This window comes from Pezoporus flaviventris, unplaced genomic scaffold (genome assembly GCF_033815535.1).
Source record: "Pezoporus flaviventris isolate CSIRO_AGI_PZ_B2104156 unplaced genomic scaffold, CSIRO_AGI_Pfla_v1 ptg000022l, whole genome shotgun sequence".
Taxonomy (NCBI): domain Eukaryota; kingdom Metazoa; phylum Chordata; class Aves; order Psittaciformes; family Psittacidae; genus Pezoporus; species Pezoporus flaviventris.
In genome coordinates this window covers 4,132,330-4,143,372 of record NW_026892570.1, presented here as the reverse complement: position 1 = coordinate 4,143,372, position 11,043 = coordinate 4,132,330, and the positions used below count along the sequence as shown (strand labels likewise).

Sequence of the window (11,043 nt, the reverse complement as noted above, 5' to 3'; positions counted from 1 at the left end):
TTTAATTTATTTTTATGATTTTCATAGATGCTCTCACCAGCAAGTTCTTGGCTTGCTGGATTTTTTTTGCCAGTGCCACACATTCATTAGGAAAAAGTTAACAGAAGTACCACCTTGTATGCTGCTTGACACTAAATTGGAGTTTTTCCTCACACAGTACAGAGTGATGGGGCGGCCCTGCTGTGGCTAAGCTTCAGCCATTGCAAGGGAGTCCTTTCTACTTTAGTTGCTTCTGCAGCTAATGGCTGGAGCCACTATCCTAAGGTGCTGTGTTTTATTTTAGCTAGACACATACAGCATTTCCACTTTTGGGTTTCCAAAGATAACTCTTACATGAAGTTACCTTTTGGAAGCAAATACAAAGATAAATAGGGAGACCTGATACTAGGATCAAATTTCATGTGTATTCAGTGGCTTTTGCTACCAGCTCATCACTTGTAAGAATTAATTATCAATATAATTGCTAGATATGAATGTTCTTATATAGCTTTATTCTCACACCAGGAGTGTTGTCATCTAACTTAATCTGTGTTTTACTAAAAGGATCATTTATCCAGTCTGTTATTTAAGTTGCAGTGATTCTTTTCATCCAGTGCAGAAAAATAACCACTCCAAAAGAACAACAATGGTTCTCTCAGTTTAGCCTCATGCTTTGATACCAGTTTGACCTGACAAAGTCCTGATACAGTAATTCAAATATGGGATAAAGGTTCTGAAAAGTATTGCTTTCAGGAAAGCTTTCTCAACCAAGACAAGAAAATTACTTGTTGTCCCTAAGAGTGTGGGTTCCATTATGCTCATTATGCTTAGCTCATTGTGAACCCTTTCAGCTAGTACTCCAAAAGGAAGTTGAATGGGGTGAGTCATCGTAAAAAAACTCCTATTCATTCTGATTGCCAAATATAATGTAAACAAAGGATTTTAGTAAACATATGCATAATTTAATATTTTTCTGCAGGCCTGTGACTGTGAATAACATGAAGTGGCTTGCCACTAGCAAAATGAAAGAAAAGGCTCATGAGCACAAGAAGTGCTGAAAGACAGGATAAGCAAATGAGTATTTTATAATCTGACGGGCTGAAAAGCATCTGATGCATAACTGGAGGAGAATGGCTGCAGGGAATGGCCTGTGATGCTGTAACACCTTCAGCTCCATGTGTGTCAGAAAGAAATGCAGTTTGCAGTCCTGAAATATATGGCTTACTCAGTGCTGAAATGAGCTTCATTCATTACCTAGAGACCTCTTGAGCATGCAGCATGTATCCTCCGTTTTTCCGTTTTATAAGCAAGAAGGCGAAGAATGCTGGCAAAGTCCACCTGCATGTCATCACCTGTATCTGTCACATCCCCAAGAATCCACAGGAATACACTGAAATCTTTTGCTACAGTGTCATGGTTTAAACCATGTCAGCCACACAGTTTCTACTCTCCCTCCTCTTTCTTTCCTGCCCCCCCCCCCCCCCCCCCCCCCCGCAGGAATGGTGAGGAGAATCGAAAGAATGTTACCACCAGTAATAATAATGATAAGGGAAATAACAAGGGAAGAGAAAACAACCGCTCACCACCTGCCAACCGATACCCAGCCTGACCGAGCAGTGATCTAACCCTTCCAGGTAACTCCCCGCATTTTATATACTGGGCATGATGTGCTGTGGTATGGAATACCTCTTTGGCTAGTTTGGGTCAGGTGTCCTGTCTCTGCTTCCTCCCAGCTTCCCCTCCTCCCTGGCAGAGCATGAGACTCACAAAGTCCTATGGCCAGTCTAAACATTTGAGCAGTAACTAAAAACATCAGTGTTATCAGCTCTGTTCCCAGGCCGAAAGTCAAAAACACAGCGCAGCACCAGCTACTAAGAAGGAGAAAAAATGACTGCTACTGCTGAACCCAGGACATGCAGCCTGTGCAATTTTTTCAGACATCACCAAAAAGAAATATGATGAAGGTATCACATCTGCAGTTGTATGAATTTCAGCTCCCTGCATCATTTGATTAAAAATCCACAAAAAACCTTACACAGAGATGGTGAAGACGTAAGTGGAAGAGCTTGCCAGAAAGATTATGTAAAACTCTTGTCTTTCTTAGGCCAGTAAGCACAATCTCAGTATTTAGGTGACATATACACCTATCTGAAAGGGCACTGGTGGAAATTGAATGTAAGGTAACTTGGCATGTGACAGTAGTTTCCTCCGTTTTGAACTGGCCTCCAGTTACTGAATCTGGGAACCAAGAATTCAGAACTGGACAAAGAATATCAAAAAAGGTGATTTTATTTCAAAATAAAGGTGATTGCATTTAGAATTAATTTAAAATCCAAGTGTAATTTTTTTATTCAGCTTTCTTCAGCAGGTTCACATTTCCCACACTTACAAACTGAGTATGAACTAGTCAAACTGTTTATTCTCACTAGTCAAGCTACTTCATGTTTTGTAAGGGGAGACAGTAGATGTAGTAGAGATAAAATTTCTATTCCAAAACATTTTAGAGATGTTGAGGTATCAGGGTGATGGGTGACATATAAAAACCACTGTGCCAGCCTTAGTGAGGGGAATATATACATATTTTTCATCAAAATAAGGCTGTTGCCTTTTTGAACTCAAAGCGGCATTTTGGATCAACTGTTTGTGAAAATCCTTTCATTACACTTGGAAGAGTGTGTTTGGTGGGGTTGACAGAGTGTTTGCTGGATCTCTATCACACCCTGTGCCTATTCTGGGCAATCAGTCCATTGTGTCAGCATCAGTGTTCGTGTGTGAAACCTGAAAGCACCTAGATTAAAGAGCAAAATCCAGTATTGCTGTCATAGGACTCAAGAGTAAGTTTGTTCTAATTTAATATGCCTCTAATAAATTATGCACTTGAGTGCAGGGAGGTTTAACTAATATTTAACCTGAGTCTTCTGCATGACACAAGCCAAAGTATTTCAAAACAAAAATTGCACTGCGTGGATATATATAACATGTACATGATATGTAACAATTTCTTGAAAAGGTGTTCAGATTGTGTACTAATCATTGTATTCACTAGAGCAATAAAATTATACTTTTTCCAAAAACTATACATTGCAGCTTCCAGAAGATGACATATTGCTCAACACAAAATTCCATAATAATACACATTACGTGCCTTCAGTGACCTACATGATTCTGACTCCTACTGCTAGTGGCTGTAAATATTGAAAGATAATTTTCCTCAACTGATCAATGAATTAAAGGTTTTAGTCTCATGATTTAGACACTTATGATGTATTCATAATATACAAAAAAAGTAATATACCAAAAACAAATGCATTTGTTTGTGATGTTAGACCATACATGTAATAGATATAAGAGAAATAGCATTTATTTTTTATGTGTTGCAAGTTTGGAGAGATGTTCTTTGATACTGAGTTTCTGTGGGTAAGTTTTATGGGGCAGACAAAAGACATGGATCTCTGACCCCAAAATAACATGCAATTCACAGCCTCTCTTGTGTTCACAGTTGAGAAGAGACTGCCCATTACATGTAAGTATAGGCTGGCAGTAACTTGGATACTGAAAATTTTGGTAGGTAAAAAGTGATGTACAGTAACAATGAGAGAATTCTGTCTTCTCGTTTACTCTGCAGGTTAAATGTATGTTTGCCACCAATACTGTGTGATAGTGGTTGCAAAGATACTTAGAAGTATCACCAGAGAAGCCAGTTTGTTTCTGAGGATCAGAAGAAAAAAATTCTTCGGTTGTGGGACTCCTGGTAGTGTTCCTGATAGTGTTCCTGAGGCTGTTTTGGTGTATGCATGGGAGAAAAGCATGGCTAGGGCATATGTATGATTATGGTGATACTGCAGGAGTTCAAGCTTTCAACAATCATATCAAAAAGAAGACTGGAAAGTGAGTGTCATTTGGTAACTCTGTTTGACACATAGGCTTTTTTTAGTCTGTGATATTCTTTCAACAAAATTTGACAATTTGCCTTTTTGATAGAGGACCTGGTTAACTCACTTCTCAAGGACAGTAGATATTTCCCATTGGACTTCACTGCTTGTGTAGGGTGGGGACCAGCTTTATAGGTGGCACACAAGACCCAGTGCCCCCAGGTTTGTGAATAGGTGAGGAGACCCAGCAATATAAGGTTAGCTTGGGGGAAATTTTCTGTTATTCCTATAAGCTACATTTTAAGGATTCAGTCAGTGACGCAGACTACACAAGTATATTTTATAGGGAATCTGGGATGGTTTGAGAAATTCCTGGAACACCTCTGCTCGCCTTAAGTAAATTGGTGCAGTCATATTTGACTGTAATGCAGTAGATGCAGCTGTGTGTAAGAGGGTGTTTTTTTATCTTTCTTACCATCTGAATACATGTGAAAATGGTCCATGTGAATTTCATATTTTTCATAGGCACTTTACTAATGAGAAATGTTGTTTCACTTGTTAGAGCTCATAAGAGAACTTGCTGCTTTTGGGGATGATGTGAGTGAGGAGAGGTGTTGGGAAGACAGACTCATCTTCTCTGCGTAAGTGATTTGTTGCTGCCAGTTTGTGCCATCGAATCATGCTGGAATCAGGAAGAGATGACTTAGCTCACTATGTGGCAATGATGAGTCGATTCTAAAGCTTGGTGTTAGGAAATGACATCACAGAAATATTTCTCAATTACAGCTAAATACACAGTTTTGCAGCCATGATCGATAACATCTTGTGAAAAACCTTCAGTGGGAAAGAAGTGGGCTATCTTTGCATCTCTGGGGATGTTAAATCCTGAGAAAATGAATCATGATAAGTTGTTGAGGTTTTGCCATTAAGGAAATGCAAGCAAAATTCAGTAAAGATTTTTTTTTTTTTAAGCCATGTGTTTACAGCACAATACACTGTACAGGGTTAGAGATGCTGACCTTGCTATATACTTGAGATTGTATAGAAAGACAGAGGCATTAAGTCATGTGTTAGTAGCCTGAGGATCTTTGCACAGTATCCTGTGGAGTGAGCACACCGTAAAGGGAATTCAGGCAGAGATCCTGACTCTAAGCAAATTCAAAAACAGTAAACCTGAAGACTCATGCTGAGGTGATGCTTACAGTCTTACTTGAAAGCTCCCAAGCTGTAGGCCTGCTTACAGGCAGGATACTTGCTTTGTAGAAGGGAGTCCTCAGTTCCCTCTCTTCCTGCATTCAAGACTGTTTCCATGCTTTACATTAAGCAGTCACTGGATAAAACACAGGACTAAAGGTGAAAGTGCACAACCTACCAAGTAAAAGCTTACACTGGTATCATGGTTTATGCAGCTGCATGATCTCAAAGTTTATGGCACTTTTTGCTTCTGCAGTTAACCATAACAAATGTTAACACAATGCAAATCTACCCTGGTATTAAAGTAAGGACTAGTATTTTGACTTGAAACTGGCAGAGTAATCAGGTACTTTTTATTTTATTCAATGGAGATTCCCCAGAATCTAGGAAAAAAAAAATCTAATAAAAAGACAAAAGGCAAGATTTCATTTGATATGAAGGTAAGATTTCATTTGATATTAAAATACACAATGAAGCCCATCCGTGCTGATAATTTAATTTACTGGAGACCACTGTGTAGGTCAGTCATGGTTTAATTTTCATATACTAATCATAAATTCACTGGCATAGCCTCTGTCTTATATCATAATACCTGCTAAATTAATTTCCCATCCTTCTTTAATTTAAAGTTAATCCCCTACTTATCCTACGTATTCTAAGAGTCTATGATGCTTATAGAAACCATGTTTATATTACACACACAACAGTGCTTTTAAATTTATAGCATGTGTATTTATGTTATATATAATCAAGTAAAACTTAAGGTGTACAAATCCTAAAATAACTCAAGCTGTTTTACATTGCCTTAAAGTATTAGAACCATACAATAAAGGTCATGATATCTAATCATGAGATAACGATCATACTCTAAAAGACTATCATTGAGAGAGGAAATTACCTTAATCTGTAATGCTTTAGTTGACCACTAGCTTGAATAACAATCCGCACAAGGCTATAGACAATACTGTGTCCTGGGTACACATCAGAGGTTACAGATACCATGATAGCTGCTGGAAATAAGCAATAGCAATCATGGCAACTCTGTAACTTCTAATTTATTATTAAATGTGTATATCTCAGTGGTATTCAGAGATTCAGACAGTGGAATGACCATGCTTTCCAGATGTCTCTAGATGTTTACCTTTCAAGGGGACAAAATGTGACAAATGATATAGGAGTAAAGATACAAACCAGTTAAAGTATATTTTGCACTAAAGCAATAGTATTGTACTGAAAGTATTGTAAAAAGATAAAAGAACAAAGCTTCAAATCAGGCTTAGTTTATGCAAATTTTCTACGTATTTATTCCAGCAAGAATTATAATCACTTGGTTGTATCAAAATTAAGTCCTGATATAGTAAAGCACAGCTGTGGAAAACTGAGATTTACAGCTCTGAATGTCTGCTTACATCTGTGGTGAATTTGTTCTGTTGCCCTTATGTTATCTTAGTTATGTTATCTTAATAATGACTGCCACATCCTGAGAACTCGTTATTGTACCATTAGTTTGGCATGGGATCACCCACATCTGCCACAACACAGAAATATCCACAAAATAAATGCTTGCCATAGTAATTCAAAACTAAAGTATTTGCTGATGCTTTGTTGCCATATTATATATTCACTTTTTCATGTTCTCTTTCCATAAACAATTGACACTGATAATCTCTTCATTTCCTCCTTCCCTTTATTTTTTTTCTGTACACTGGTGTTTTTTTTTTAATAAAATAAGCAACCACAGATGTGTGTGGGACAACTCTTTCATTAACAGGTATGATTTAAAAAAAAAAAAAAAAAATTAAAAAACTTGCTGCCTGCAGACAAAACTCAAAACTGAGTTTTATGAAGTCCCCCATAACATTTCACGGATTTCCTTCTGTGTTTGAGTTCAAATCTCTCTGATGAGCACCCCTGTGTTTCTCTACCACGAAAAGGATGTCTCTTTTAGAACTGAGCAACACTTTGAATTCGTAAGTGGATTTTTGAAGGCCTGGTATTCCTCCCCTATAGAAAGAAGAAAAAGTCACTGAAAAGCTGTAAAGAGCTTTCCTGATGTGTTTGCTTTCATAGCTTTCTTTTGGTTTTAATGGGATGGGAATTTGAAGGAAGGTACAAACAGCACAGGAACAGAGAGGGTGACAGGGAAGCTACCCAAGGGGTGGAAGAAGGTATTAGCAAGGTTAGCCAAATTTTCTGCTCTAATTGCACAAAAAAGCTGGTGAGGCTGCAAATTTTAGACTTGGACTGAGAATAAGGATACTCTGTACTCCTTGTCTCCTGAGGACTAACTGAGGGCTAACTGGCCATCCAACAGAAGGAGCTAAAGCTGAACAAAATAATTATTTGGAGTTACTGACCTATCACATTGATATTCTTGAGTCAGTAAAATTCCTTTTGTGATTCATGAGCTGAACCTATTTTTTCACCAAGCCTAGGGAATTGAGTGCCTGCTTCAGAATGGGGTGAAATTATGATGTTTACTGAGGTAGTAAACAGTTTGCTTACTAAATACTCTTGCAACACCTCTGTCACATCCCCACACCTATTTTGCACACTGCTTTCTCCTTTCCAGAGCGAAGAATTGCTGTGAAAGGGAGATGGGACACCTTCCACTACACCAGGCTACTCAAAGCCCCATCCGACCTGTTCTTGAGCACTTCCAGATGTGAATAACCATCTGTGCCGATGCCAACATCATCTTTCTGTTGAACACTCAAAGCTAGAAATGAACGCGTGGTGTAGGTTGGTGTCAGAACAGCTCTTTGTAGATGGTTCTGCAATTGATAACTGTTATTTGTGGTGTGTAGCTATGAGGAAACTGAATTTGATCATGCAGATAGAATTTTTTCAGTATTAAATTCTAGCCAGGGAACTACTTTACCTTGGGTTTTTATTTACACCCACGCCCATAATCTGATACAGAAGTGGTTGGGATTTTTAGGTCAGTGCATAGCCATGCTGACAGAATTTCTATTACACTTCTGTATAAAAATCAGTTCTTGTGGATATGACTGCAGAACAAGTGGCACACACTGTAAATGCCAAGGAAGGGGTAGCCGCCTTGTCTCAGTTCTGTCATGTACCTATGTAAATAAATTTTACTAATGATGGGGAGGGAGCTGGAACTCTCAAATAATTTGAGAATTCAAGCGAAGACCGAGAAGAAACCTTCTTGATATGCATTTCTGTTTTTCTCATTGGAAAGAAGAAGTAAAAGCAAGCAACATTTTTTTTGGAATTACATTCATATTTATTCTTGAAAATTTAACCAAAAAGCAGATGAAGCTAAAAGCACTTTTTCGGTGGACAAACATGACTTAATCCTTTGCTTATTCTCGTAACTGGAATTGTCAGTTTGCATGCGAGATCTCTGTTAGTTATAATTCAGGGAGAAAATAATGATTTTTTTTTTTTCTCTTAGTTTTCATTTCTCCATTTTGTGCCATATAGGAACTACTCCTCTTGCTTAACACTTAAGTATTGATCAACTTCAGAATAGACAGAACTGAGTTTTAGCAAAAAGCCTCTGAACAATGTCAAGCTGTCATGTTAAGCAGCTGTGCCAGAAAACAGCAGTTAAGTGTTTCAACAAGAAAATAATTAAATTACTCCTTCAGTGGACAAAGCTGATGTGAACAAAACATAGTTAATGGTTGACAATATAAATTTTTAACCCTTCTGATTTTTTCTTTCAGAAATACCACTGGGAAGGCAAAAGGCATTGAAAGAAAGGGATTAAAATAATGTGAGCTATTATGGCCTAAATGGGTTCCTCACTGGATATCACTGACCTCTTTCTATTTCACTGAACTGCTTTACTGTAAAGAAGAAGGTAGTATTTGCAGAGAGATTTCCTGTAGCTCTTTAAAAATTTTATGACTGCCCATGCAGTCCTTGTTATGCATTCCTATGACTAATGAATCAGCTGTAGGGACGTTCTTGGTGTTTCATATCCTGACCTTTCGACTGTTAGAATTGTGTAAGAATAAAGAAAAATTGTAGTAACATAGCCGATAAGCATGTTTCGCCTAAGTGTTGCTTCCATTATTCTTCATTTTTAATTCCACTGAAAGAATAAATGTGAAATTGGGTGGTCAGGGGGTATTTCTAGCAGCCAATCATGAAGTGGTCTTTGGCTTCTCAGTTACTGTAGAGTGTGGGGCTTTATGCTGATAATTTACTGTTTATCACTGCATACAGTAAAACAACATAATATTTGTGGATACTTGGCCACTAATTCCTTCCAATATCCTGGTACTTAAACCACTAGTATTCATCATAACTATGAGTCCTTGATTTATTAAGCATTATAATACTTCATTTCAAAGCCCATGGCCTTACATAAAAGCTTATTATTTTCTATTTCATATTCATCCTGAAATTTGTATAGGGTAGTATAACTTAACATATGCCACTATTTACCTTAGTTCATGTGTTGATTGTAGCCACCAGATAACCCATACTCTGCTTGTTCACTAAAGAACGTTTATCCTGACTGTAACTCTATGCTGTTTCTTCAAAGCAACCAGTATTTCCAATAGTCTTCTGCTTTTATTTTGTTTCACAGACTGAAATTAACAGACTGAAAACAGAATTACAAGTCCCAAAAAAACAAAAATGTGAATGCTGTAACCATTCATTTGGCCAAGGTTTTACCTTCCTTTTTCCTGTAAGAGTCCACCTGCTTACTTGTGTAGGTAAATTGACTTTTCCCAGCTTCTTACTCTTAAACCTACAGAGCAGGTTAAGACCTGAGGGAAAGACCAAGCATTCCATCTTGTTTCCCCAATTTACAGAGGTGTAGGCAAAGTGATCTGTGGAGTCTTCCTCATTAGCAGTGAAGCAATCCCAGTAAGAACCCATCTTAGGCAGCAGACTGAGCTTGCAGGGCTGGCAGTATAAGCAAAAACAGAAACATCATTTGAAATAGAACCCAAAGTAAAAACTGAACAGTGGTGACAGTTTCTAAGATAGTTGTCATCTGAGCCAAATTTAACAGCAACTCTTCACTGACCATACGAAATGACAGCATATCAAAGGCAAAGACAGCAGTCTACCAGATTGTCTTGGCAGAGAAGGAGGAGGGAGTATGTATCACACAAGTGCTATTTCACCAGCCGCACACTGAAGCTCATTTAGAAAATTAGTGAGAATCATCCCAAAGGTTACAGTGTATGTTTTCCTTCAGTCAAAACTCAGATCTAGAAAAGAGTTTCATTTCCAAAGCAAACATCCAAAATCAGATTTTCAAATTAACTCTAGTACAGAGGTGGCTTGACATGCAGTGAGAGTGATATTCCCAGCTGAATTATGTTCTTTTTTCAAACACTGTTCATCTTTTAGAGAAACAAGCTTTGTCTTCAGATCATCAGGCAACAAACTGTTTGCCTTTTCCCTGTTGTGATGCTGTGCCAGCTTGTCAGTAATGTGTTTTTCAAATTCTACCTGCCTCTGTGAACCATTCCAAGCACAGTTTCAAGAAGGAAAGAGCAGTTGTGACTGGAGTCTGAAGATCAGTAGCTCAGGGAACACAGGATAAAGAAATGTGCATGATGTTGTGTAGAAACCCTGTATTCCCCTGCCACAGTTTTGTCCATTTACCACTCACTCACCTTTGTGAGACTGTTCTTATTTTGTCTCCATGAGAACAGCAGCAAAACTGGCATTAGAATTTGAAACACCGGAGTTTCAGTTTTCCCTTTAGATTCCCCTATGTATCTTTTCATTAAAGAAGAGCTCTCTAACGCTACACATTCCCCAAGCCATTTTAGATAGCAAAGCTTTTCTAAAAAGCATTCAAACAAAAGGAGTTCAGTGGGAAGCAAGAATACACTTGCTAAATATTTGTGTAATTAATGTAAAATCAGGGCACGCAAATTTGCTGACAAGCTGATTTAACTTCCAGCAGAGGATATAATCTCTATCAGCAGGGTATACCTACAGCAAAATTCATTTATATGAAACAAAATAACCATAGCTGATACTCAGTCAGAAATTT

The 11,043-nt window shown here is 37.9% G+C and overlaps 1 long non-coding RNA gene across 1 annotated transcript; it reads left to right on the top strand.

Moving 5' to 3' along the window:
• The first annotated feature begins 2,978 nt into the window (after window positions 1-2,978).
• Window positions 2,979-9,077, top strand: LOC133270799 (uncharacterized). The gene is made up of 3 exons (XR_009743907.1): window positions 2,979-3,733; window positions 4,416-4,492; window positions 8,741-9,077. It is a non-coding gene; the product is annotated as an uncharacterized LOC133270799 (long non-coding RNA).
• Window positions 9,078-11,043: the final 1,966 nt, after the last annotated feature.